General features: G+C 43.1%; 1 protein-coding gene across 1 annotated transcript in view; it reads right to left on the bottom strand.

Annotated features, from left to right (window-relative positions):
* The window catches only part of spry4 (sprouty homolog 4 (Drosophila)), a 117,553-nt gene extending 90,120 nt beyond the window's left edge, over positions 1 to 27,433 (bottom strand). Inside the window, exon 1 of the mRNA XM_072590443.1 lies at positions 27,368 to 27,433. The gene's annotated coding sequence lies outside the window, so the exon portion shown is untranslated. The remainder of the gene's footprint in view (positions 1 to 27,367) is intronic.
* Between the last annotated feature and the right edge of the window lie 360 nt (positions 27,434 to 27,793).

The following is a 27,793-nucleotide window of genomic DNA, read 5'->3' as shown; positions in this document are numbered from 1 at the left end:
AAGTACAAACAAGAAGCATATTTATTAAATGGTGAGAAATTACAGAGTTCTGAGAAAAAGCAGGACCGAGGTACGCTATTTCATGAATCCTAAAGGCTAATGTGGAGGGAGTGGATGTTTGTGAATGTGGTGTCAATCAAATGGACTGTTTTGTCCTGGATGGTGTCAAATGTCTTGAGTGTTGTTGGAGCTGCACACATCCGGGCAATGGGGGAGTATTCTATCACGCTCCCGATTTACGCAGTCAGGGAGTCAGGAGGCAAGTTCCTCACTTCGGTTTTCGTAGCCCCTGGCCTACTCTTGCAGCCACTGTATTTAGTTGGTGAGTCCGGTTGAGTTTGTGATCAATAGTAACTCCCAGGATGTTCACAGTGGAGGATTTGCTGATGGTAATGCCATTGAATATCAACAGGTGGTTAGATTACCTCTTACTGGAGAAAACCATTGCCTGGCATTTGTATAGGGTGAATGCTATTTGTCATTTGTCAGCCCAAGCCTGGATATTGTCCACGTCCTATTGCATTTGAACATGGACTGCTTCAGTATCTGAGGATTTGTGAATGGTGCTGAACATTGTGCAAACATCGGTGAACATCTCCACTTCTGATCTTATGGTGGAAGGAAGGTCATTGATGAAGCAACTGAAGATATTTGGGCCTAGAACACTTACTAAGGAACTCCTGCAGAGATGTCCTGGAGCTGAGATGACTGACCTTCTACACAACCATCTGCCAGTTATGACTTCCAGTGTGGAGTTTGCCTCTTGAAACCTACCGATTCCAATCTTACTAGGCTCCTTTGTGATATATTCACGGTACCTTGTCCGTGCCCTTTTTTTGCCATGTGAGCCTCATTACTTACTCTTGATGAATTATTAATCGATGAAAGGGCAAAGCCCAAATCTTTTCTTCCATTTACCATGACAGACCCATGAGTTTGGAGTCAGCAACAAGGAATGTGACCAGTAACAGCTCACAATTCTCCTACACCTGCCTCAGTTTCGCATATCCATTAATAACAGTTTAGAATAGATTTAAATCATCGGATTCAAATTCCAATTGTCCCAATGCTCACAACTGATGGGCCATACAAGTGTTTGCAACAAAGATAAAAGCAAAATTAAGCAAAAGACAAAGCTGACAATAGATCATTGACCTGAAACATTAACTCTGTTTCTCTCCCTGCAAATGCTGCCAGACCTGCTACATATGTCTTGGTTTTTGTAACTATTCTTTTAAAGAAGAAAGACAGAGTTTGGGTGAATTTTTAATTTCATAACGTAAATCTTCACATTGGCCAGCTTTTTTGTTCACACGACGTATAATGATTCTCAGATGCGTCCACCCTCAATCCCAGCAGCAACAAAAATTACGCATATTTGTCATACACTACACAATCTGTGCTTCAAACTCATCACCTTCTCTAGCATCTTCCGAACCTGTGATTCCTACTATCCAGAAGCACTAGGGCAGCAGATGCCTGGAAACCTGTTAAAAGATTCCCATACACCACACTGACTTAGAAATATCTCAACGTTCCTTTATTGTTGCCGGTCAGAATCCTGGGACTGCCTTCATAACAGCACTTGGGTGTACCCCCAAGGACTGTAGTGGTTTGAGAAATCAGCCCACCATTGCCTTGATTCTCAAGGGCAATTGTCGATGGGGAATAAATGTTGGCCCAGCCAATGTCGCCCACATCCTGTGAAAAAATAGAAAAGAACAAAAGTGCTCAAAGGAAATGAGAAGGAAAACATTTTTTTCTTTTACACCCCTGTCATCTTATTGTTTCCTGGAGATCCTTAGTGTCAAACAAATTAATCCACGACAATCCTATAGGCTTTGCATCCATCACCATAAGCTGTTTTCCTGCATCTTCAAATGGTCCTGGTACAGACCCATGAGTAATAAGTGTGCTTCCTTTGAGCAGCATGGATCAAAAGAAAGGAACTGGGGACTGATAAGTAAGATGGGGTAGAAATCAGAATTAAATTGAAGTGCCTTAATGAAACCTGGAATTTAGAATTACCTATCAAGTGCAGCTGGAACAAAAGATGTGTTTCCACACTGAAATTTCTCTGTAATTTGTTTGGAAAGACCCATCAATTGGGGGACAAAAGACTGGACAAGAAACAAGCCGTCACTCGTGGAAGAACCTTGAATAATTTATGTCACACCTTTCACACCCTGAGAATGCTTAAATCACTTGACAATCAATGAAGTTATTTCGAAGTTATTTCGAACAACATCACAATTAATGTGCACACAGACTCCATAGGCAACAATGAAATAATAAGATATCTGTTGGTCGAAGGGTAATTACTGGCAAGGGTATCCCCGGCTCCTCTTTGAGGTGATATCCTGCAGTTGAATTCCACACAGAGCACTCCCCACCAGGGAATGGATTGGCAAAGGAGATACTTAATTCTGTTTCTCATCTGCAATTGTCCTAAACATTTAATATGCTTTGCTGAAACTGGGTTCGATATCTCTCCTTTGGTACTGTGTTGAAGCTTTTTGGGTGTACTTTGCTGATCTTTAGCATTTATGAAATGTGCTTTAAATATATCATGATGAGATTCATTCTGCCCATGGTCATAGAAATGACCAAAATAATTAAAATATGATCAGTCCATTGTGAATCACCTGAGGGTTTGAACGTTCCCGTTCTGGTTCAACGTCACTCAATCTATTAGCTCACTGACTGCTTTGCTTCATTGTTCATACTGAAAGTGGTGGGTTTACTGTTATTCCCAGATCTTTTTCTAATTTTGCCTGTGCTAATCCAATTCCATTCATTGTATTTATATAATGTACATTTTCCAACCCATGTGCCTCCTTTCACATGTCCCATTGTTAAACGTCATCCAATACTTCATTACCCAATTGCACAGACAACTAAAATGCTTGGAAAGGTCAATTTTTCACAAAACTGCATTTGTTTTCACTATTCAAATAAATGTATGTAAATAAGAAACAGCAGGGGTCTAATCCTCTGACCTTTGCAGGACCCTGCTCAACACCTCTCGCAAGTCTGACAGTAATGATTTAACAAGCACTACTTCCACTATAGAGCATAACAGATACAGTTCCTGACTCAGCTTGCGAGGTCTACTTTGTTTTAGTTTTGTTCCTGAATGTTTGTACGATAATTCACGAATGTTACTTTAACTTTCATTAACTGAAGATTAATTGGGGATGGATGCATACTTAGTCAGGAATGAGCTGCTGCAAAGTCTATCTTATCACAAGAGTTTGCATTGAGTATATGATTCACTGGAAATTGCGTGTCATTAACAGAAGAACATCTCCATGGTGACTTCACGAGCATTTTCCTTCATGGATGAATTGAATAGCGTTGGTGTCAATGCCTATCTCTCCCACAGGAAAATTCCTCACTTCCGTGATATAGCAGTTTTGCAATGTGGCAATAAAACATATTTCTGAGGGAGAATTGCTTTAATTCAAAGTTAAAAATCACACAACACCAGGTTATAGTCCAACAGGTTTAATTGGAAGCACTAGCTTTCGAAGCGTTGCTCCTTCATCAGATGACAACCACCTGATGAAGGAGCATTGCTCCTAAAGCTAATGCTTCCAATTAAACCTGTTGGACTATAACCTGGTGTTGTGTGATTTTTTAACTTTGTACACCCCAATCCAACAGCATCTCCAAATCATGGCCTTAGTTCAAAGCATTGATGAAAAAAAAACAGATTAATTTACTCTTCTGCAGCATGCCCAGTCAAAGAGCATTTAGGTACAAAGCCCTCAAAAACTTTTTCCAAAAAGAATATTTATTTGCAAGATGTGGGCAACACAGTCAACATCACATTTGTTCCCCATCCTAAGTGACCCTGAGGAGATGGTGGTGGGATTCCTTCTTGAAACACTGCAGTCCTTGTGTTGACAGTCCCTCCACCATGATGTAAGGTTGGGATATTAAGAATATCTTTCCAGTGATTTCTAGCCATGTCAAGATGCATGCCTCTTGGGAGACCTTGGAGGCCATGACATTCTCACAACATTTTTGATCTTTTTTTCCCATTTGTACAAATCATGGGGAAGTAAACACAATCACATATTGCATGGAGATACATCTATTATGATACCATCAAAATAAAATTAGTCATTTTTTGTAACCTGCCAGTAAGCTGCTCCACTGGTTAACACAGCACGTAACTGTAAAGGACGGAATGACCCTTTCAATCTGTGTGCCTCCTTTGACAAGTCTCATTGTTAAATTTCATCCAATGTTTCATTACCCAAGTGCACAGAAAACTGAAATGCTTGTAAAGGTCAATACCTTTTTTTGTAAAGTTACATTGGTTTTCACAATTCAAATAAAGAACAAAAGGGTAACTAGGGAGATAATAGGTCCCCTCAAATATCATCAAGGTGGCCATTGTGTGGAGCTGCAGGAAATGGGGGAGATACTAAATGAGTATTTTGCATCCATATTTACTGTGGAAAAGAACATGGAAGATATAGAATGTAGGGAAATAGATGGTGACATCTTGAAAAATGTCCATATTCCAGAGGAGGAAGTCCTGGATGTTTTGAAATGCATAAAAGTGGATAAATCCCCAGGAACTGATCAGGTGCATCCTAGGACTCTATGGGAAGGTAGGGAAGTGATTGCTGGGCCTCTTACTGATATATTTGAATCATTAATAGTCACAGATGAGGTGCTGGAAGACTGGAGATTGGCTAACGTGGTTTAAGAAAGGTGGTAAGGACAAGCCAGGGAACTATAGACCAGTAAGCCTGACGTTGGTGGTGGGCAAGTTGTTGGGGGGAGTCCTGAGGGACAGGATGTACATGTATTTGGAAAAGCAAGGACTGATTAGTGATTGTCAACATGGCTTTGTGCGTGGGAAATCATGTCTCACAAACTTGATTGAGTTTTTTGAAGAAGTAACAAAGAGGATTGATGAGGGCAGAATGGTGGATGTGATCTATATGGACTTCAGTAAGGCATTCGACAAGGTTCCCCATGGGAGACTGGTTAGCAAGGTTAGACCTCATGGAATACAAAGAGAACTAGCCATTTGAATACAGAACGGCCTCAAAGGTAGAAGATAGAGGGTGTTGGTGGAGGGTTGTTTTTCAGACTGGAGGCCTGTGACCAGTGGAGTGCCACAAGGATCGGTGCTGGGTCTTCTACTTTTTGTCATTTACATAAATGATTTGGATGTGAGCATAGGAGGTAAAATTAGTAAGTTTGCAGATGACACCAAAATTGGAGTGCAGTGGACAGTGAAGAAGGTCATCTCAGATTACAATGGGGGGAGGGGAATCCAGAGCTAGAGGGCATAGGTTGAGGGTGAGAGGGGAAAGATATAAAAGAGAACTGACGGGCAACTTATTCACACAGAGGGTGGTACGTGTATGGAATGAGCTGCCAGAGGAAGTGTTGGAGGCTGGTACAATTGCAGCATTTACAAAGCATCTGGATGGGTCTATGAATAGGAGGGGTTTGGAGGGATATGGGCCAGGTGCTGGCAGGTGGGACTACATTGGGTTGGGAGAGTGGTAGATGTGATCTATATGGACTTCAGTAAGGCGTTCGACAAAGTTCCCCATGGGAGACTGATTAGCAAGGTTAGATCTCACGGAATACAGGGAGAACTAGTCATTTGGATACAGAACTGGCTCAAAGGTAGAAGACAGAGGGTGGTGGTGGAGGGTTGTTTTTCAGAATGGAGGCCTGTGACTAGTGGAGTACCATAATGGTCGGTGCTGGGGGTCCACTACTTTTCATCATTTATATAAATGATTTGGATGTAAGCATAAGAGGTATAGTTAGTATGTTTGCTGATGACACCAAAATTACGGGTGTAGTGGACAGCGAAGAAGGTTACCTCAGATTACAACGGGATCTTGATCAGATGGGCTAATGGGCTGAGAAGTGGCAGATGGAGTTTAATTCAGATAAATGTGAGGTGTTTCATTTTGCGAAAGCAAATCTTAGCAGGACTTCTACACTTAATGGTAACGTGCTAAGAAGGGTTGCTCAACAAAGAGACCTTGGAATGCAGGTTCATTGCTCCTTGAAAGTGGAGTCACAGGTAGATAGGATAGTGAAGACAGCGTTTAGTATGCTTTCGTTTATTGGTCAGAGTATTGTGTACAGGAGTTGAGATGTCATGTTGCGGCTGTATAGGACATTGGTTAGGCCACTGTTTGAATATTGCGTGCAATTCTGGTCTCCTTCCTATCCGAAAGATGTAGTGAAACTTGAAAAGGTTCAGAAAAAATTTACAAGGGTGTTGACAGGGTTGGAGGATTTGAGCCATAGGGAGAGGCTGAACAGGCTGGGGCTGTTTTCCCTGGACCGTCAGAGGCTGAGGGGTGACCTTATAGAGGTTTATAAAATAATGAGGGGCATGGATAGGATAAATAGATAAAGTGTTTTCCCTAGGGTGGGGGAGTTCATAACTAGAAGGCATAAGTTTAGGCTGAGAGATAGATATAAAAGGGACCTAAGGGGCAACATTTTCACACAGAGGGTGGTACGTGTATGGAATGAGCTGCCAGAGGACGTGGTGGAGGCTGGTACAATTGCAAGATTTAAATGGCATCTGGATGAGTTTGTGAATAGGAAGGGTTTGGAGGGATATGGGCCGGATGGGACTAGATTGGATTGGGATATCTAGTCGGCATGGACAAGTTGGACCAAAAGGTCTGTTTCTGCATTGTACATCTCTGTGACTCTATGACTCGAAATGCATGTAAATAAGAAACAGCAGGGGTCCAATCCTCTGGCCTTTGCAGGATTCCACACAACACCTCTTGCAAGTTTGACAATAAAGGTTTAACAAGCACCACTTCCCGCTTAAAACATAAGTGGATATAGCCGCTGTCTCAGCCTGCGAGGTATTGTTTGTTTCAATTTTGTTCCTGAATGTTTGCATCCATTTGTTGGGTGACTAGTCACTTACGTTACTTCACCTTTCATTAACTGAAGATTAATTGGGGGAGAATATATGCTTAGTCAAGAATGAGCTTCTGCAAAGTCTATTTTGCATTTTGAGCGGTGAGTGCTCCAGTGTAATTATATAGAATCACATGATGCAACACAAAAGGTTCCCCAAGGCTCAACATATACTTTGTGAAAAATCTATCAAGTTAAGCCCAGCGAGGACTCCTGGCCTCCAGAAAGCCCAGCACAGACTCATATTCATAGAATCTCTACAGTGTGCAAATAGGCCATTCAGCCCAACAAGTCCACATCGACTCTCCCACACAGACCCAACCCTATCCTTGTAACCCTGCATTTCCCATGGCTAATCCACTTAACTGACACATCCCTGGACACGATTGGCAATTTAGCATGGCCAATCTATCTAATCTGCACATCTTTGGACTGTGGGAGGACACAGGAGCATCCGGAAGAAACCCACGCTGACACAGAGAGAATGTGCAAACTCCACACAGTCAGTTGCCTGAGGACCCTGGTGCTGGGAGGCAGCAGTGCCAACCACTGAGACACCCTGAATCCTGGCCTCAATGTAGCCCAGCACGGTCCCCCAGCTTTACAAAGACTGTAATGCTGAATTTTACCTTTATTTCTTTATTTCAAATTTATTCCTAAGATTTTGTACCTAAGTATCTTTGTACCTAAGATGGTGCCAGAAATAGCAGCTTTATACACTTTTCGCTGTACTCATGGTATCCCTGTATTTAAGTACATGTGACAATGAATCTCATTCTATCTAATTAGTCCCACTCCCTCACTGTTCCTGTGAGCTTGAATCTTCTTCCTTTTTAACTGTTTATCAAATTTCCTTTTGAAAATTTCTGTTGATTCTACTTTCACCAAGTTTTCAGGCAATACATTGAACATTGTAAAAATATGCTGCATGAACTAAGTTATTCTCATCTCTTTTCTGCTTCCTTTCTGAGTTATCTTAAATATATGGTTATTGATCCTTCTGTCATTGCAAACGCAAACATTTTTTCCTTATTTACTTAAACCAAACACTTTATGATTTTGATCATCTCTATTAAATCTCCCCTGTACTTCTCTGCTTTGTGGAGAAAAACCCAAGTTTTTAGTCTGAATTTTTAAATCCATGATAATGATCTAGTAGATCTCTTCTGCTCCTTTTCTGGTATCTACAGGGGGACTATGCTCTAAGCTTTGGAGAGAAAAGTCAGCCAGGGTCCATAGCACAAGAAAGGGACTGAGAAATCCAATAGGGATGGTAAGGGATTGGGGAGGGGGAAGGAAGGGAGGAAGGAAGGAAGGGAGGGAGGAAGGAATTTATACAGAACTCTTCATGACCACCAGATGCCTGAAAGTGTTTCTCAGTCTTTGAAGTATTTTTGAAATGTAGTCATTGTTGTACACATAAGGGAGAGAAAAAAAAATCAGTGTTTGCTGAAGGGTATAAACTGCCAAGAATATTCCAGAATGCAAATGAAGTTTTAATGGTGTTCTTTAAGAAGCATAGGAATTACCAGAAAGAGAAAGACCAAGGTCTGTTGAGTTCAGTTTCTACCTGGTAGTTCATGATACAATGATATGGAATTGTTGGCTTACTGCAGCAGTTAATCTGTAGCAATTAATTTAACTAGACCTAGAACAGAGACTACAAAATGTTCAGTGGTGGAAAGCTTTGGGAAATATAGGTTCAAAGTCACTGTTCTTCCCAGACATGCTGAATTTACCATATGTCATGTCTTAAACTACGCATATATAGTATCCCAAAATAATATTTTCTGAAAGAAAGCTATCTAATTTCCATTTGAATGCATTAATGCTTACTGCTTCCAGCATTTATTTAAGGAGGCTGTTCAACAGAATTACCAACTAGTCACAAAAATAATGAGCTGAATCTTACAATTTTTTGGCTAAGTCCAATTTGCGTTGAGTTTTCTGAAGGGAGTTCAACTGTGATTTAACCAAACTCACTGAAATAAAACAGAAATTGCTGGAGAAACTCAGCAGGTCTGGCAGCATTTGCAGAAGAAAGCTGAGTTAACATTTTGGGACCAGTGACCCTTCTTCATAACTGATAGCAGCCAGGAAAAGGTGGCATACATGCTGAAGACAAAGGTGGGGATGGGAGAAAGTAATAAATGGTGACAGAGCCCAGAGGGAGATAAAAGCAGTTAGGCAAACAAAGGGCTGGATACGTCAGGGAGAAAGGAACACTGATAATGGGGACCATATGCAGGTGAAAATGGGTTGGCTGTGCTGAAAGCAGTCCATATGATGACAGGGCCTAAGACGTGAAGTTAGGTAAAGGATATGGAAGAAGGTTTTCAAGCTCTAAAATTATTGAACTTGGTATTGAGTCCTGAAGGCTGCAGGGTCCCCAAGCAGTAAATTTCCATCCCTAATTGCCAATTGACAGTCAACCAGATTGCTGTGGGTGTGGAGTCGCACGTAGGTCAGACCAGGTAAGGACAATAGTTTCCTTCTCTAAAGGATATTAGTGAAGCTGTAGGGCTACATTGCATACAGGCAAGCAATTGGACAATTCCAAACAGGAGCTTTTACGTACAGACAGCAAAAGTGAATGCAAACAAAACCAATAGAGGCTGAAGCCTGCCCTCAGAATACAAACCTAATTTTGGCATGATGACCAATGACTATTTTACAATCCCCAATTGCCTGCTGCACCCAGCTCTCATTACTGGAAGTGGGTGTCAATGAGGTTCTGTCTGCCTTGTGGCATCCAATGCAGCTGAGTTCTGTCATGGACAATGACAGGCCAGTGTCATCGTCCTCGTCCTCCTTAGATGATTGCTCCCACTCCCCAGTTCCTCAGCATTCGCTACATCGCGCCACTGCCTGCTGTGACTGTAAGAGTACAGCACACCAGGATGATTCAGCACATTCTGTCTAGATTATACTGGAGGGACCACAGACCAGTCAAAGCAGTGGAACTACATCTTCAGCAGCCCTTTCATCTGCTCCACTATAGTCCTGGATGTGCAGCATTGTATCTCTGCTCGATATCAATCAGGGGTTGCTCAATGGTGTCATGAGCCATAGCTGCAGTGGCTATCCCTTGTCCCCTAGCCTTGTAGGGCGCTTGGACCCTCCAATGCACCAAGTAGGTGAGAGTGCTGCAGGAGTGGTGACATCTGTCAGGGTAACGGGCACACCCCACCAGGAAGTGGTAACCGTGATTACAGATCACCCGAGTGTTAATGGAATGGAACTATTGATGAGTCCTGCAGTGCTGTGATACAGCCCTCTCAGTGCCTTGTGCGTACAGTCGATGGCATCCTGCAATCGGGGGATGCCAGCAATGTTTCTGAATCGTACTGCCTGGGTTGTAGTACTGACCTTGCCATGAGGGATATTAAATGACCCGGTGCCCCCTTGCACAATTGGCATTGATCACTGTCCTGATGCATTTGTGGGTTTAAGACTGACAGATCACCGTTGCTCCTTGGAAGGAGATAGTCACATGGAGGTTCAGCGATGCAATGACCTTCACAGTCACCAAGAAAGGATGGTTCCTCATTGCTGCTGCTACAGGTGCCATGTCGGGATCCTTTTATCTACTCCTCTACATCATGGAGACAGGATGCCAACTTGAGGGGCGTTTCAGAGAACATCTTTGGGACACCCGCACCCACCAATCCCACTGCCCTGTGACTTTAACTCTCCCTTCCAGTCCACTAAAGACATGCAAGTCCTGGGCCTCCTCAATCACCAATCCCTAACCACCCGATGCCTGGAGGACCCTGCAACCACACGGGATCAATGTGGATTTCACCAGTTTTCTCATTTTCCCTCCCCCACCTTAACCTAGTTCCAAGGTTCCAACTCGGCACCACCCTCTTGGCCTGTCCATCTTTCTTCCCATCGATCCACTCCACCCTCGCCTCCAACCTATCACCTTAGCCCCCCCTCACCTTCATCTACCTATTACATTCCCAGCTACCTTCCCACCAGCCACACCCACCCTCCTATTTATTTCTCAGCCCCCCGGCCCACAAGCCTAATTCCTGATGAAGGGTTTATGCCCGAAACATCACTTCTTCTGCTCCTCAGATGTTGCCTGACCTGCTGTGCTTTTCCAACGCCACACTCTCGACAGCTACCCCAACAACCCTTACACTCTCTTGTGGAGGTCCATCACATTGAAATTTGTCTACAACATTTCCTTTACTCCAGAATCTTGATATTACACTTTACTGATGCCCAACCTACTCCTCTGTGCTCTTGCTGTGAAGGATCATGGCCACCAAACCCCTCCGGTAGACTACTATTGCCTCTGATGCTGTCCCATGTGCCCTCTATTTATCTCAAGTCTCCCTCCATCCCAGTCCTTGTTCCACTTCTGCAAATGCCTCTGCTTCCCCCACTAAGCCTTGACTTGTCACCTGTTATGACAGTGAATACCCTGTGGTGTGACTGACCAGAGTGCTGACCACTGTGTTTGCACACCTTGACTGTGGGTGTCTCAAGCAGGCATTTGACTGAAAAAGCTCCTCAACTGTGTGTGGAGTGCCCATGCCCAGTAACACTGGGACTCCTTGACTGACAGCATGCAGCCCTTTGTCTAGACTAAGGTCTAGCCCCTACCAGTTTCTAACATGGCCATTGGTTGAATGAACGTGCAGTTGGCAGCTGGCAAATGCTGTAAGGATTAGATTGACATCTTGGTGTGCCATACATCTAGGCTCTCCATTATCTTGTTAGGAATAGGAGTAGGCCATTCACAGCTTGCTTTATTTTTCAATTATATCATGCCTGATCTGTAGGTCCTTGCCATTTACCTGTCTTGGTTCCATGTCACTTAACACCCTTAATTTACAAAAAATTATCATTCTTAGTTTCAACATTTTCAATTGACCTAGAGGGAGTTGCAGATTTCCACTCACCTTCCTGGCATCTCCCCCAGATTACCGAGCTCTATTTTTAAGGTCATGCTCTCTTGTTCTAAACTCCCCGACAAGGGGAAATAGTTTGTCATTATCAAATCTTTTAATCACCTTAAACATGTCATTTGGATCACCTCTTAATCTTGTGTACTCAAGGAATATAAATCCATTCCCTTTAAAATCCTTAAAACAATAATCATGTCAGTTCTAAACCTTCTCTTTTCTGGTGAGAACATTTCTAATTTATATTATCTTTCCTTACACTCTAATCCCTTCATCTCAATCATCCTGTTTGCTGTCTTCTGCACTGCTCTGAAATTGGTAATTCTAAGAAGACTGTGTAAAATATTCTAATTAACATAAATTGGAAACATTATCTCATTCTGTTTCAATATTAACCTTTAGCTCAATTCCAACAAATGATTTGTTTTATTCACTGCCACTTAGTATTGTTGCAATATTATCAATTTATTGAAATCAAGATAGTTTCCTTCTCATTCTAATAACTCCCTCATTTTGGAGATTTTGTGCCCATGCGAAGCACTTTGCATTCCTTTACACTGATTTCCATTTGCCCCCTTGACTGCCTAACTCCCTGGGGGATTCAATTTCTCTGATAATTTGTCTAATTCTTCTTAGGAGTCCACCACTATCAGTAGCTTTGTACCATCTGCAAATTGGGCTTGTGATACTTCCTTCAGACCATTTCTGAAGATATAGTATGAAACAGGGAGATATTCTGGTGTAGTGGGTCAAGTCCCTGCCTATCAACCTGCAAATTCTTCCAACGTAAAGGAGTAGTTAGTAAGTTTGCAGATCACGCCAAAATTGGAGGGGTAGTGGACAGCAAGGAACATTACCTCAGAGTTTGTGAGAAGATTTGTAGCTTGGGCGCTCGTTGTTGTAGTTGTGTTCGCCGAGCTGGGAATTTGTGTTGCAGACGTTTCGTCCCCTGTCTCGGTGACATCCTCAGTGCTTGGGAGCTTATTGATTGAATCTGTGGATGAGTGTGGATCTGTGGATAAGCACATCGACCTGCACCCAATATACCGACCACTGCAGCGGACAGCTGGAACTGACAACCAGAAGCGGCAGATTCAAACCACTACAAATGCCGGAGGAAAGATCACAGAAGCGCTTCACAGGAGGCTCCCAAGCACTGAGGATGTCACCTAGACAGGGGACGAAACGTCTGCAACACAAATTCCCAGCTCAGCTAACAGAACCACAACAACAAGGTTACCTCAGATTACAATGGGATCTTGATCAGATGGGCCAATGGGCTGAGGAGTAGCAGATGGAGTTTAATTTAGATAAATACGAGGTGCTGCATTTTGGGAAAGCAAATCTTAGCAGGACTTATACACTTAATGGTAAGGTCCAAGAGAGTGTTGCTGAACAAAAAGACCTTGGAGCGCAGGTTCATTGCTCCTTGAAAGTGGAGGCACAGGTAGATAGATTAGATTAGATTAGATTAGATTCCCTACAGTATGGAAACAGGTCCTTTGGCCCAACAAGTCCATACCGACCTTCCGACAAGTAGCCCACCCAGGCCCATTTCCATATTCATCCCTGACTATGGGCAATTTAGCATGACCAATTCATCTTTGGATTGTGGGAGGAAACCAGGGCACCCAGAGGAAACCCACACAGACATGGGGAGAATGTGCAAACTCCACACAGTCAGTTACCCAAGGCAGAGATTGAACCTGGGTCCCTGGAGCTGTGAGACAGCAGTACTAACCACTGAGTCACTGCGCTGCCCCGAAGGATAGTGAAGAAGGCATTTGGTATGCTTTCCTTTGTTAGTCAGAGTATTCGATGCAAGAATTGTGGGATCATGTTGCGGCTGTACAGGACATTGGTTGGGTCACTATTGGAATATTGCGTGCAATTCTGGTCTCCTTCCTATCAGAAGGATGTTGTGAAACATGGAAGGGTTCAGAAAAGATTTACAAAATGTTGCCAGGTTAGGAGGATTTGAGCTATAGGGAGAGGTTGAATAGGCTGGGGCTGTATTCCCTGAGCATTGGAGGCTGAGGGGTGACCTTATAGAGGTTTATAAGATCATGAGGGGGCATTGATAGGTTAAATAGACAAGGTCTTGTCCCTCGGGTCGGGGGAGTCCAGAACAGGAGGGCATAGGTTTAGGTGAGAGGGGAAAGATATAAAAGAGACCTACGGGGCAACGTTTTCACGCAGAGGATGGTACGTGTGTGGAATGGTCTGCCAGAGGAAGTGGTGGAGACTAGTACAGTTGCAACATTTAAAAGGCATCTGGATGGGTACATGACTAGGAAGGGTTTGGAGGGATATCGGCCAGGTGCTGGCAGGGTGGCACCAGTTTGGGTTGGGATGGCATGGACGAGTTGGACCAAAGAGTCTTTTTCTGTGCTGTACATCTCTATGACTCAATGTCAATGGAATTTGATCAGAGCAGCAGAAATTATTGATAGAAAGAAAATTGGAGCATCTACCATCATTAGTCATAACTCTAAACTCGTCCCAACACACATATAAACGTGAATGTTTCCACAACAATTCCTTAGGGGGACAGGATGATTATTCACCCAGTATTGATTAGTTTGGTTCCTTTTCCTCTTGGGATGGACCTGCCTCATTGTCCTATCTGTCAGTGGAAGTGATGCTGTGGGTCAGATTTGCCTTCACGCAGACAACTGAAGAAGAAGCATTCAACAAAACTGATCCCAAAAGAAAAAAACTGTGAAACCCACAATTAGCTTCACAAGCTGATGACAATCCATGTACCACCATCCTCTGTGTTCTGCCAACTAAATAAATACTGTAAAATATTTCCACTGATCTCCATTGTCTTAATTTTTAGTCCCACTTTATCTAGAGGAACTGTAGACCAAATCAATCTTTCTTGTATCAAACTCCTTTGCTATACTCTTGCTGAAATCATGGATGCCTTTAACAATTCTAATACTACCCAGTTAAAAATCACACAATGCCAGGTTAAAATCCAAAGGTTTAATTGGAAGCACACTAGCTTCATCAGAAGGAACGGCGCTCCGAAAGCTAGTGTGCTTCCAATTAAACCTTTGAATTTTAACCTGGCATTGTGTGATTTTTAACTTTGTACACCTCAGTCCAACACTGACATCTCCAAATCAATATTGCGCAGATGCTTCACCATCTTATCATCACTAAGGAAGGAATTCCGCAACTTTACCCACAAAGAATAACAACCCATTATATAGTTTCCAAAGTGTCTTTTTACTACCTATTTTAAAAATAGGATTACCATCTGCCTTTCCCCAGTCCCAAGGCACCTCTCCGGTATTCAGTGATTCCGGAAGATTCATGCCAGAATTCCTGCAATTTCCTCTCTTATTTCCTCAAGGATTCTTAGATGCATCTTAACCGACCCCTGAGATTTATTTGTCTTAAGATTGCACAGCTGTTTAGTAAACATGTTGCTAAATATTATTATGAATAATACAACCTACCTCTGTACTAACCATTTAGTTCCCTATTCAGATCAAACAAATAACCTGTTTTCTCCTTGATAAATAAGAATAATTAACTGGAGGATAACTGATTTCAATAGGAAATGAAAGCTGGGCTAGACAGACTGGAACCAAGGGTTGGCAGGAAAAACTATTGCTGAACAATGGGTACCTTCAAAGCAGAGATGGTTTGGAACAGTTGAGGTATATTCTCTCAAAAAGAAAGGTATGGCAAGAAACCCAGAGCTCCCTGGATGAAAAAGCCATTGACAGTAACATAAAGAAGAAAAAGTGTGCTCACAACAGGCAGCACACAGAAAATACAATTGAGAATGACGCTGAATACAGAAGGTCAGAGGAAGCGAAAAATAATAGTAGCAAAAAGAGATTATGAGAAACAGATAAGTAGTTAACATAAAGGTGAATCCCAAAGTCTTATATAGGCACATAAATAGTAAAAGGGTGGTAAAGGGATATATGGGAGTGATTAAGAATAGGGATAGAGATGTTAAATGAAAATTTTGCATGTGCCTCTACTAAGGAAGGAAATGCTGCCAAAGCTATGGTGACAGAGGAAGAAAATCAGTCACTAGATAGGTTTAAAGTTGATAAGGATGTGGTTTGAATAAGTTGATACTTAAAGTTGATAAGGCACTAGAACTGGATGCACTGTATCCAAAGATATTGAAGGAAATGAAAGTCAAAATGACAGGGATTCCAGCCATAATCCTTCAATCTTCCCTAGATTCAGAAGTGGTATCATAACGTTGGAAATTTGCAATAACATCCTTTTTCAAAAGAGATTGTAAAAGTATAAAATTACAAACCGGTCAATTTATCTTCCACGGTAGGGAAATTTCTTGAAACAATTATTTGGGATAGAATTAATAACCACGTGGAAAGAGTTGAGTTAATTGTAGGGAGAGCCAGCATGGATTTCTTAAGGAAGAATCATGATTAACCAAAGTTTTTGAAGAGGTAACAGAGAGAATTGATGAGAGAATACTATTGGTGTGGTACACGTGAATTTCCAGGAGTCGCTTGTGAGATAAGTTAAAGCTCGCAAAACAGATGGGACATTAGCAATGTGGATACAGAATAGACTGAGTGACAGGAAACACAGCAATGGTCAATGGGTATTTTTGGGCTTGGGACTTGAGAACTGGAGTACCTTACAGGCTAGCTTTTGGACCCTTGTTTCACTTGTTCTAAATTAATTATCGAGATCCTGGTGGGCAGGGGGACAATTTCCATGTTTGCAGGTGATAGAAGATTTGGAAGCATTTAAACTGTGAGGACAGTATAAAGGTACAAAAAATGGAGTAGACAGGTAGGTGGCTGATAAAGTTCAATGCAGAGAAGTGTGAAGTGATGCATTCTTGTGCAAAGACCATGAAGATGCAATATATAAGACAAAAGGCACTACCCTAAATGGTGTGTAAGTCTGTGATAGAGACTTCATGATATGTGTAGCATCACTTGTTAACAGCCTCATTAGGTTCCACTTTCAATAAGCCCATTCTATATGTATTTACACGTGAGGTGTGAGTGAGTGTCACTAGCAAGACCAGCATTTGTTGCCCATCCCTACTTGCTCTTGACCTGAGTGGCTGTTCAGAGGGACATCACAGTCATCCATGTCGTTATGGATCTAGAGTCACATTTTGGCCAAAATCTGTTAAGGATGGCAGATTTCCTTCCCCATTAGCTTTTACAACATTTAATGATTGCTTCACGATCACCATTACTGACATTAGATTTCAATCCCAGATTGTATGAGTTGAATTTGCTGCCATAGTAGGATTTAGACCATAAGGCCATAAGATATAGGAGCAGAAGTTAGGCCATTCACCCCATCGAATCTGCTCCACCATTCAATCATGGCTGATGAGTTTCTCAACTCCATTCTCCTGCTTTCTTCATGTAACCCTTGATCACCTTTACAATCAAGAATGTAACTATCTCCGTCTTAAATATACTCAATGACCTAGCCTCCACAGCCTTCTGTGGAACTGAATTCCATAGATTCACCACTCTTTGACTGATGAAGTTTCTCTTTATCTCCATTCTAAAAGGCTGTGCCTTCGGTTCCTAGTCTCGCTTACCAATGGAAACATCTTCCCAACATCCACTCTGTCTAGGCCATTCAGTATTCTGTAAGTTTCAATCAGATCACCCCTGATCATTCTAAATTCCATCGAGTATAGACCCAGAGTCCTCAAACATTCCTCCATATGTTAAGCTGTTCATTTCTAGGACCATTCTTGAGAATCTTCTCTGAACATGCTCTAGGGCCAGTACATCTTTCCTGAGATATGGGGCACAAAACTGCCCACAATACTCCAAATGCAGCCTGAACAAAGCATTATAGAACGTCAAAAGTACATCCCTGCTTTTATATTCAAACCTTCTCAAAATAAATGCCATCATTGTATTTACCTTCCTAACTACTGACTCAACCTTCAAGTTTACTTGAGAGAATCCTAGACTAGATATCCCAAGTCTCTTTGCACTTCTGAAATTTTTTCCCTATTTAGAAAATAGCCCATGCCCCTATTCTTCCTACCAGGGTGCACGACCTCGCACTTTCCCATGTGGTACTCCATCTGCCCCTTCTTTGCCCACTCCCCTAACTTGTCCAAATCCTTCTGAAGCTCCTCCTCCTCAATGCTACCTGTCCCTCTACTTATCTTTGTATCGTCTGCAAATGTAGCCAGAATACCCTCAGCTCCTTCATCTAGATCATTAATGTATAAAGTGAAAAGTTGTGATCCCAATACTGAGCCTTGCGGAACACCACTTGTCATTGGCTGCCACCCTGAGAAGGACCCTTTTATCCCCACTCTCTGCTTTCTGCCAGACAGCCAAGTTTCTAACCATGCTAGTAGCTGGCCTGTAACACCATGGGTCCTTATCTTAGTCTGTAGCCCCCTATGTAGCACCTTGTCAAAGGCCTTCTTGGAATCCAGGTAGATCACATCCATTGGTTCTCCTTGGTCTAATCTGCTTGTTACTTCCTCAAAGAATTCTAGCAGGTTTGTCAGGCATGACCTCCCTTTGATTTGAACCTGTGTCTCCAAAGAATTAGCCTGGGTTATTCATCCAGTAACACTAATTCCATGCCACTGCGGCCCTCTTTATTGTTTGACAAAAATGAGACACGTAAGCTTTCAAGTCTAGCCCAAGGCAGTATGTGATGTAGGTGAATGAAGCCCTCAACTTTGAATGACAGCATGGAGCGGATTTCTTTGTTTAGTGGAGCTGGAGTTTGAGGTGGGATGGAAATTGGACCTGGAGTGGGGCTAGGAGCACCAATGGCACAGTGATACACAACTATTATCACCAATAACTATAACTTGCACTTCTCTAGCATCTTAAATGCAGCAGAATGTCCCAAAATACTTCACAGAGTCCTTATTAAACAACATTTTGCCCCATGCCACTCAAGGAAATATTAGGTGACCAAAGATTTGGTCAAGGAACTAAGTTTGAAGGAAGAAAGTGAGACAGAGAAGTTTAGTGAGGAAATTTCCAAGCTTAGTTACATGCAGTTGAAGGACCAGAACCCAATGGTGGAGTCTCTGAAATCAGTGATACTCAACAGGTCAGAAATGGAGGAATGCAGAGATCTTGAAGAGTTGGAGGGAAGCAGGAGACTACAGAATTAGGGAAGGGGAAGGCCATGGATAGATTTGAAAAGGAAAATGGGAATATCAAAAGAGAGGACTTAAAGCAGGTGAGAATCGGTGGAAAAATGAACTATAAGTGGCTCTTGATGCCTGACTTGCTAACCATTTCCCAGTACTTCTTCTTTTTATTTCAGATTTCAAACATCCTGCAGTGTTTTGCACTTTTTATTCTCCTGTTCTTTGACTTAGTGACAAACACCTACTTGAAAAGAAAGATGGGGACATGGTTTAATATCACATACACAAGACTGTTCCTCTCCCGTACCAGCTCCAGAACTGTCAGCGGAGGTTAAATGCTGAAACCTCTGGCATGTCAGTTGAACCCACAACCTTCCAAAACAACAGTAAAGAATACTATAAACCGAATTATTGCTAACACCCTACCAAGTGTGCCTAACCTCATTAATTAAGCTCACATAAGGACTTCAATCAGGACTAGCGTCCTGCTGGAATCTGTGGAACTTAACCCAGTCAAGAGTCAAGAGGCCAGGAAAGTAGAAAAAACTAGAAAAATATAATTTAAAAAGGCTTTTAAACTGCATGGCGCCATAACATAAAATCTGGCCACAAAGTGGCTGTATTTAATGCCTTGAGCTTTGAAAACCAGATAATTGAGGAGTATTTGGTGCTTGGATCAGGATTTTTAAATTTAAATATTATGCTTGGAGCAGAAATTCTATACAATGGAAGTCAATGGGAAGTGGTCTGGTACATTGCTGTACTTAGTCCAGGATTATGCTTGGATCAGCTCAACATTGATGTGGAGTTGATTTGAACAGTTAAGCAACATACTGTAATTTTGTACCTCTGTAAGTCAAAGGCAAAATAGGATGAATGCTGGAAATCTGAAATACAAACAGAAATTGCAGGAGAAACTCAGCAGGTCAGGCATGAATTAACATTTCAGATCAATTAGAGAATAAACATATTATATACAAGCAAAGATCGGGTCAGGGAAATCAGAAGGGAAAATCTGTGATAAAGTGGAAGGCTTACAGTTGCACTGGGTCTTTTTTCAGACAGGGTATCTCGACTTGTGATTTGCCCACGCCAGTTGCGGTAAATGTAAATTCTTCTTCATTAACAATGATATTGTGTTAGGCAAAAGTGAGGACTGCAGATACTGGAAACCAGAGTTTAGATCAGAGTGGTGCTGGAAAAGCACAGCAGGTCAAGCAGCACCGAGGACCAGGATATTCAATGTTTCGGGCAAAAGGCCTTCATCAGGAATAGAGGCAGGAAGCCTCCAGGGTGGATGATCCAGGTTTCTCCACCCTGGAGGCTTCCTGCCTCTACTCCTGATGAAGGGCTTTTGCCAGAAATGTCGATTTTCCTGCTTCTCGGATGCTGCCTGACCTGCTGTGCTTTTCCAGAATGATATTGTGTTGTTCTACTGTTTACAACAGTGTTGCTGGCTGGCTGCGCACACAGGGCGGGTGAGGGATGATGGGGATTGGTTTGTGAGCTGCATGTAAGGCAAACATGCTCCAGCTAGTCTCCAGTTCTTAAAGGCAGTTTGTCCCTCTTAAAGGGAAGCTGCATTTGAGAAGCAGGACTGCAAAACAGATATAATTGAAAATCAGAAGGAGAAGAAGAATAGTGAAGCAGTCAAAGTTGAGGATGTGATATCCAATATCCAGTGGTACCATATACTGAAAAACCTATCAGCCATGATTGAATGGCGGAGTAGACTTGATGGGCCAAATGGTCTAATTTCTGCTCCTATGTCTCATGGTCTTAGAGTGGCATATTGGTATGTCACTGGGTTAGTATTCCTGGCAGGTGTCCTGAGAATATAGGTTGGCTGGCTGGAGCATATGTCTGCCTCACATGCAGCTCGCCAACCAATCCCCACCACCCCTCACCCCCCCCCCCCCCCCCCCACTGTACATGCAACCATCCTGCAACACTGCTTGCACGGGGTAGAACAATGCAATATCATTTTTAGCAAGGAAGAATTTACGTAAAACAAACAATTCAACACAGGAGTCAACCAAGCGATTCTTCCTTGAACTGCATCCAATGCAAATATATCCCTCCTAAAATAGGAGACCAGTCTGGCAGCAGTACTGGAAAGACGTTAAATGACCTTGCATGAATGCATCTCCACATCATCTCTTCTTCTCACTAAACCACTAACCTCTTATGCTGCTCAATGTAGCATATCCCAAATACTGGACTCTTGAGCTCTCACTCAGGATTCACGTTGAGCAATCATATGTTCCCCCTCACCCACGTGAGCCTTCCAGCCTCACATCTGCCTTGCCACTGTCCCCACATACCTCCAGCTTTTCAGCTCTGACAGGCGCAAACAAATCCTCTCACAAACATTGTCATGCTGCCATCTTTCTTGTAGGGGAAGACAGAACACAAACACAGGGAGAAGCAGTGGAGCACTGCTATGGAGGGTGCAGAGGACAACCTCCCATGAGTTCATGCTGTTGAGGGTAGGGGTGGGGCTGACAGTTTTAAGGAGTTGAAAACTCATATCCGTCTCATGGGACAGCCCATTGCTGAACAAAAGATCCTGAATGGCTCCATCTTCTCTTCTTTCCTTCCTCTTCCTCTTACTCTTACTTACCGTCTCCCACCCACTGCAAGGTGACTTATAAAGCCCCAGTGCCATAAACAGTCCCTTTGTGGTAGCTAGGTAATGGAGAACACAGGAGACTTGTGGCGCTGTGCCCTAGTGAGTGCTGGCATGTATCTCCTCAGTAACCAGGCAGTGGAACCACTATTTTAGAACACCACTGATTTGCTGCACAATGTTCTTGTGACATCTACTGCTAATGACTCTCTCTGCCACCAAACGATGGTGGTGCACCTAAATCCCCCTGTCAGCATTCTGCCGGGACTGTTCCCTCCTGAACACCCTCATACACTCCTCTTCCATTCCCAACACCTCCTCAAGCCCCCACGGCATCTTCCCATGCAATCGTAAAAGATGCAACACCTGCCCATTTACCTCCTCCCTCCTCACTATCCAAGACCACAGACACACCTTCCAAAAGAGGCAACTAATTATCTGCACATGATTCAATCTAGTCTATTATATTTGTTGCTCACAATGTGGTCTCCTTTACATTGGAGATATGAAATGCAGACTCAGTGACCGTCTTTGCTGAATACCTTTGCTTCATCCATAAACATGACCCAGAGCTTCCAGTTGCCTGCCATTTTAACACATCACTGTGATCCCTGGCCAACATAGTTTCAAGCTTGCTGCAATGTTCCATCTTTTCTCAGTTATTTTCAATTCTGATTGAAGAAAGCATAGGTCGGCAGATTTTGGAAAAGTGTGGACGTAGTAGGGTTGTTGTAATGGGTGACTTTAACTTTCCCAATATTGATTGGAACCTCCTTAGAGCAGAAGATTTGAATGGAACTGTTTTTGTAAGGTGTGTTCAGGAGGGTTTCCTAACTCAGTACGTTGACAGACCGATGAGGGGAGAGGCCATTCTAGACTTGGTGCTCAGAAACGAGCCGGGGCAGGTATCAGATCTTGTGGTGGGAGAGCATTTTGGTGATAGTGACCACAACTGCCTCACATTCTACATAGCTATGGAGAAGGAGAGGATTAGGCAAAATGGGAGGATATTGAATTGGGGAAAGAGGAACCTATGATGCGATTAGACATGAGTTAGGAAGCATGGACTGGGAGCAATTGTTCCATGGTAAAGGCACTATAGACATGTGGAGACTGTTTGAGGAACAGTTGTTGCAAGTGATGAATAAATATGTCCCTCTGGGACAGGCAAGAAGGGGTAGGGTAAAGGAACCTTGGATGACGAGAGCGGTGGAGCGTCTCGTCAAAAGGAAGAAGGTAGCTTACATAAGGTGGAGGAATCTAGGGTCAAGCTCAGCTCTAGAGGATTACAGGTAGGTGAGGAAGGAGCTCAATACTGGTCTGAGGAGAGCCAGGAGGGGGCACAAGAAAGGCTTGGTAGAATGGATTAGGGAGAACACAAAGGCATTTTACACTCATGTGAGGAATAAGAGAATGGTTAAAGAAAGAGTAGGGCTGATTAGGGATAGCATAGGGAACTTGTGTGTGGAGTCTGAGGAGATAGGGGAAGCCCTAAATGAGTTTTTTGCTTCTGTCTTTTATGAAAGAAATGAACTTTGTAGTGAATGAAACCGTTGAAGAGCAGGTGTGCATGCTGAAATGGATAGAGATAGAGGAAGCTGATGTGTTGAAAATTTTGTCAAACATTAAGGTTGACAAGTCACCAGGCCTGGACCAGATTTGGCCTCAGCTGTTTTGGGAAATGAGAAATGCAATTGCTTTGCCACTTGCGAAGATCTTTGCATCCTCGCTCTCCACTGGAGTCGTACCTGAGGACTGGAGGGAGGCAAATGTAATTCCTCTCTTCAAGAAAGGAAATAGGGAAATCCCCGGCAATTACAGACCAGTAAGTCTCACGTCTGTCGTCTGCAAGGTGTTAGAAAGGATTCTGAGGGATAGGATTTATGACCATCTGGAAGAGCATGGCTTGATTAAATGCAGTCAACACGGCTTTGTGAGGGGCAGGTCATGCCTCACAAACCTTATTGAGTTCTTTGAGAATGTGACTAGAGAAGTTGATGAGGGTCGAGCTGTGAATGTGGTGTATATGGACTTCAGCAAGGCATTTGATAAGGTTCCCCATGGTCGGATCATTCAGAAGGTCAGGAGGAATGGGATACAGGGGAACTTAGCTGTCTGGATACAGAATTGGCTGGCCAACAGAAGACAGCGAGTGGTAGTAGAAGGAAAATATTCTGCCTGGAAGTCAGTGGTGAGTGGTGTTCCACAGGGCTCTGTCCTTGGGCCTCCACCTCTTTGTAATTTTTATTAATGACTTGGATGAGGGGATTGAAGGATGGGTCAGCAAATTTGCAGACGACACAAAGGTTGGAGGTGTTGTTGACAGTACAAATGGCTATTGTAGGCTGCAGCGGGACATTGACAGGATGCAGAGATGGGCTGAGAGGTGGCAGATAGAGTTCAACCTGGATAAATGCGAGGTGATGCATTTTGGAAGGTCGAATTTGAAACCTGAGTACAGGATTAAGGATAGGATTCTTGACAGTGTGGAGGAACAGAGGGATCTTGGTGTGCAGGTACATAGATCCCTTAAAATGGCCACCCAAGTGGACAGGGTTATTAAGAAAGCATATGGTGTTTTGGCTTTCATTAACAGGGGGATTGAGTTTAAGAGTTGTGAGATCTTGTTGCAGCTCTATAAAACTTTGGTTAGACCGCACTTGGAATACTATGTCCAGTTCTGGTCGCCCTATTATAGGAAACACGTGGATGCCTTGGAGAGTGTTCAGAGGAGGTTTACCAGGATGCTGCCTGGACTTGAGGGCTTACCTTATGAAAAGGGGTTGACTGAGCTCGGACTTTTTTCATTGGAGAAAAGGAGGAGGAGAGGGGACCTAATTGAGGTATACAAGATAATGAGAGGCATAGATAGAGTCGATAGCCAGAGACTATTTTCCAGGGCAGAAATGGTTAACACGAGGGGTCATAGTTTTAAGCTGGTTAGAGGAAGATATAGAGGGGATGTCAGAGTTGGGTTCTTTACACAGAGAGTTGTGAGAGCATGGAATGCGTTGCCAGCAGCAGTTGTGGAAACAAGGTCATTGGGGACATTTAAGAGACTGCTGGACATGCATATGGTCACAGAAATTTGAGGGTTCGTACATGAGGATCAATGGTCAGCACAACACCGTGGGCTGAAGGGCCTGTTCTGTGCTGTACTGTTCTATGTTCTATGTTCTAAGATGAAAAGTCTAAATGTTAACTTTGCTTTTCTCTCCACAGAAGCTGCCACATCTGCTGAGTTTCTCCAACATTCTGTTTTGGTTTCAGATTTCCAGCATCTGCAGTTCTTTGTGTTTATTCTTGGGTGCTGCTTGCTCTTATTGCAGGTGCACTACACTATTGTAGCAGTGTGGCTTAGGATGTCATTCGCCATATGGGGTATTATTCAGGATTGAATTGGTGATGATATGGTAAAAGATGGTTTGTTAAGGAAGAGTCAATATGGATTTCTACAGTGGAAATTGTGCTTAACTAATGCACTGGAGCTATTTGAAGAGATAACACAGAGAATTGATGAAGGTAACACTATTTTGTATATATTATGTGTGTGGTATATATTGACTTGCAGAATACTGGATTAGTGGTGCTGGAAGAACACAGCAGTTCAGGCAGCATCCAACGAGCAGCGAAATCGACATTTCGGGCAAAAGCCCTTCATCAGGAATAAAGGCAAGAGCCTGAAGCCTGGAGAGATAAGTTAGAGGAGGGTGGGGGTGGGGAGAGAGTAGCATAGAGTACAATGGGTGAGTGGGGGAGGAGATGAAGGTGATAGGTCAAGGAGGAGAGGGTGGAGTGGATAGGTGGAAAAGAAGATAGGCAGGTCGGACAAGTCCGGACAAGACATGGGGACAGTGCTGAGCTGAAAGTTTGGAACTAGGGTGAGGTGGGGGAAGGGGAAATGAGGAAGCTGTTGAAGTCCACATTGATGCCCTAGGGTTGAAGTGTTCCAAGGCGGAAGATGAGGCATTCTTCCTCCAGGCGTCTGGTGGTGAGGGAGCGGCGGTGAAGGAGGCCCAGGACCTCCATGTCCTCGGCAGAGTGGGAGGGGGAGTTGAAATGTTGGGCCACAGGGCGGTTTGGTTGATTGGTGCGGGTGTCTCGGAGATGTTCCCTAAAGCGCTCTGCTAGGAGGCGCCCAGACTCCCCAATGTAGAGGAGACCACATCGGGAGCAACGGATACAATAAATGATATTAGTGGATGTGCAGGTAAAACTTTGATGGATGTTTCAAACTTCCAGCTCAGCACTGTCTCCTTGACTTGTCCGGACTTGTCCAACCTGCCTATCTCCTTTTCCACCTATCCACTCCACCCTCTCCTCCTTGACCTATCACCTTCATCTCCTCCCCCACTCACCCATTGTACTCTATGCTACTCTCCCCCCATCCCCACCCTTTTCTAGCTTATCTCTCCACGTTTCAGGCTCCTGCCTTTATTCCTGATGAAGGGCTTTTGCCCGAAACGTCGATTTTGCTGCTCCTTGGATGCTGCCTGAACTGCTGTGCTCTTCCAGCACCACTAATCCAGTATTTGGTTTCCAGTATCTGCAGTTATTGTTTTTACCTCATTGACTTGCAGAAGACATCTATCCATAACTACAAGTCAGATTTATTAGATTTATAGATGATGGCATAGAATGTTCAGTACCAACACGGATACAAAATTGGCTGAGTGTTGGAAAACAGAGAATGAAAGTTAATGGCTAATTTTTGGTGAGGAGGATGGTTGTACTTGGGGTCAAGATTGGGAGCTTTGCTCTCCCTAATATGTAGACTCATGATCTGGATCTTGGTGCGTATGGGACCCTTTCAAAGTCTGCAAAGCCGATCCAGGTATAATGGGCTGAATGGCCTCCTTCCACGAGGGATTTCAGTGATTCTAGATAGAAGTATAGAGCTAACCTGTGGTTCTTTGTGATGGTCCAAAGATGGCATATGCAGCTGACTGGCACAGGATCACAACCAGGTAAGCACTAGTGGTGCACTGGAGTTCAATTTTGAGACAATTGTCTTTTGATTAATGACAACCTGGCTCTCAGAACGGCCCAGCTAGTGAGGAGAAAATTCTGCTTGTTTATAGTGGTCCTCATGCAAAGTGAGTTTGTCTGATTTTGCCTGTTTCGTAGTAGCTGTATGTATCTTGCATAATTTTTAAATTCTTTTGTGCTACATCGTTGCATGTACAGAAAGTAGAATTCATTCCACTGGCGTGATATGTCCTTATACATGGGGTCAAAACGGGGGATTTTGCATTGCTGTACGTTACCTGGAAGTGTTTGAATTAACGTTGGATGAAAAAAATAAGAAAAAAAGATGAAGCGGCAGCTACATAAGCCTCAGAAAAAAAATTGAGCAAAAGATTTGAATATATTTGTGCTTTCTATTCCAGTTTTATAGGTTTCATTTGCATATACAGCGTAAAATCTTCATTTCTAAACATGATATTATTTTGATTGTTGTTTTTTTTGATATTACTGTTTTGATTACTGCGGGGTCAAAATGGAACTCCGGTTTTCAAAGAGTTAATGCGATATTGTGGCATTTTAAAAGGCATTTTTCTATTAGAAAGGAGGTTGCTGTGCATGTAATGTATGCGGCACGTTTGAACAGAGAGACAGCGAGAGAAATTGTTACATTGCTTCTTCCCCTGACAGTCTCTCACAGAAGTGTTATCACATTACATGTATTGTATAAATAGGAAGCCTGATTTCCGCTGGCAGATAGAAAACGCAGGTATCTTTTTACAAAGCTTTTACTTCACTCACCCCTCGCGCCTTTTGCAGTGGCTCCGAAATCCCACACTCTAATCCCCGACTAACAAAGATCTGTTTCTTTACTCTGCAGAAACCACACTGCAGAGGTTGTGCGCGCCTCGGCCTGTAGGCCAGAAGCAGCCTGTTTACAATTTCCCTGTTCCTGTTTTTAATGTTGCTCTTAGAGTAGTCACAAAGGGCCAGTTTTGTCCTTTAGGAACAAGGGAGCTATTAGAGACAGACTGAGGAAGGAAGGAAGGGAGATCCAAAGGGAAAAGCCCAGGAGGAATTAATGTATACTGGCATTCCCTGAGGGGCTGTGTGTTAGTTTGTTTTCTTACCAGTTTTTCTGATTTCTCCCCGTATTATTTTTTCTTCTTTCATTATTGCTTTTGCTATTTGTTGCAGTCATTTGGGGAGGGGGGTTGGGGAAAGAGA

The sequence above is a fragment of the Chiloscyllium punctatum genome, chromosome 20 (assembly GCF_047496795.1).
Source record: "Chiloscyllium punctatum isolate Juve2018m chromosome 20, sChiPun1.3, whole genome shotgun sequence".
In the NCBI taxonomy this organism is placed as follows: Eukaryota; Metazoa; Chordata; class Chondrichthyes; order Orectolobiformes; family Hemiscylliidae; genus Chiloscyllium; species Chiloscyllium punctatum.
Note: the sequence above shows the minus strand (reverse complement) of the source record. Positions and strands in the feature narration are given on the sequence as shown.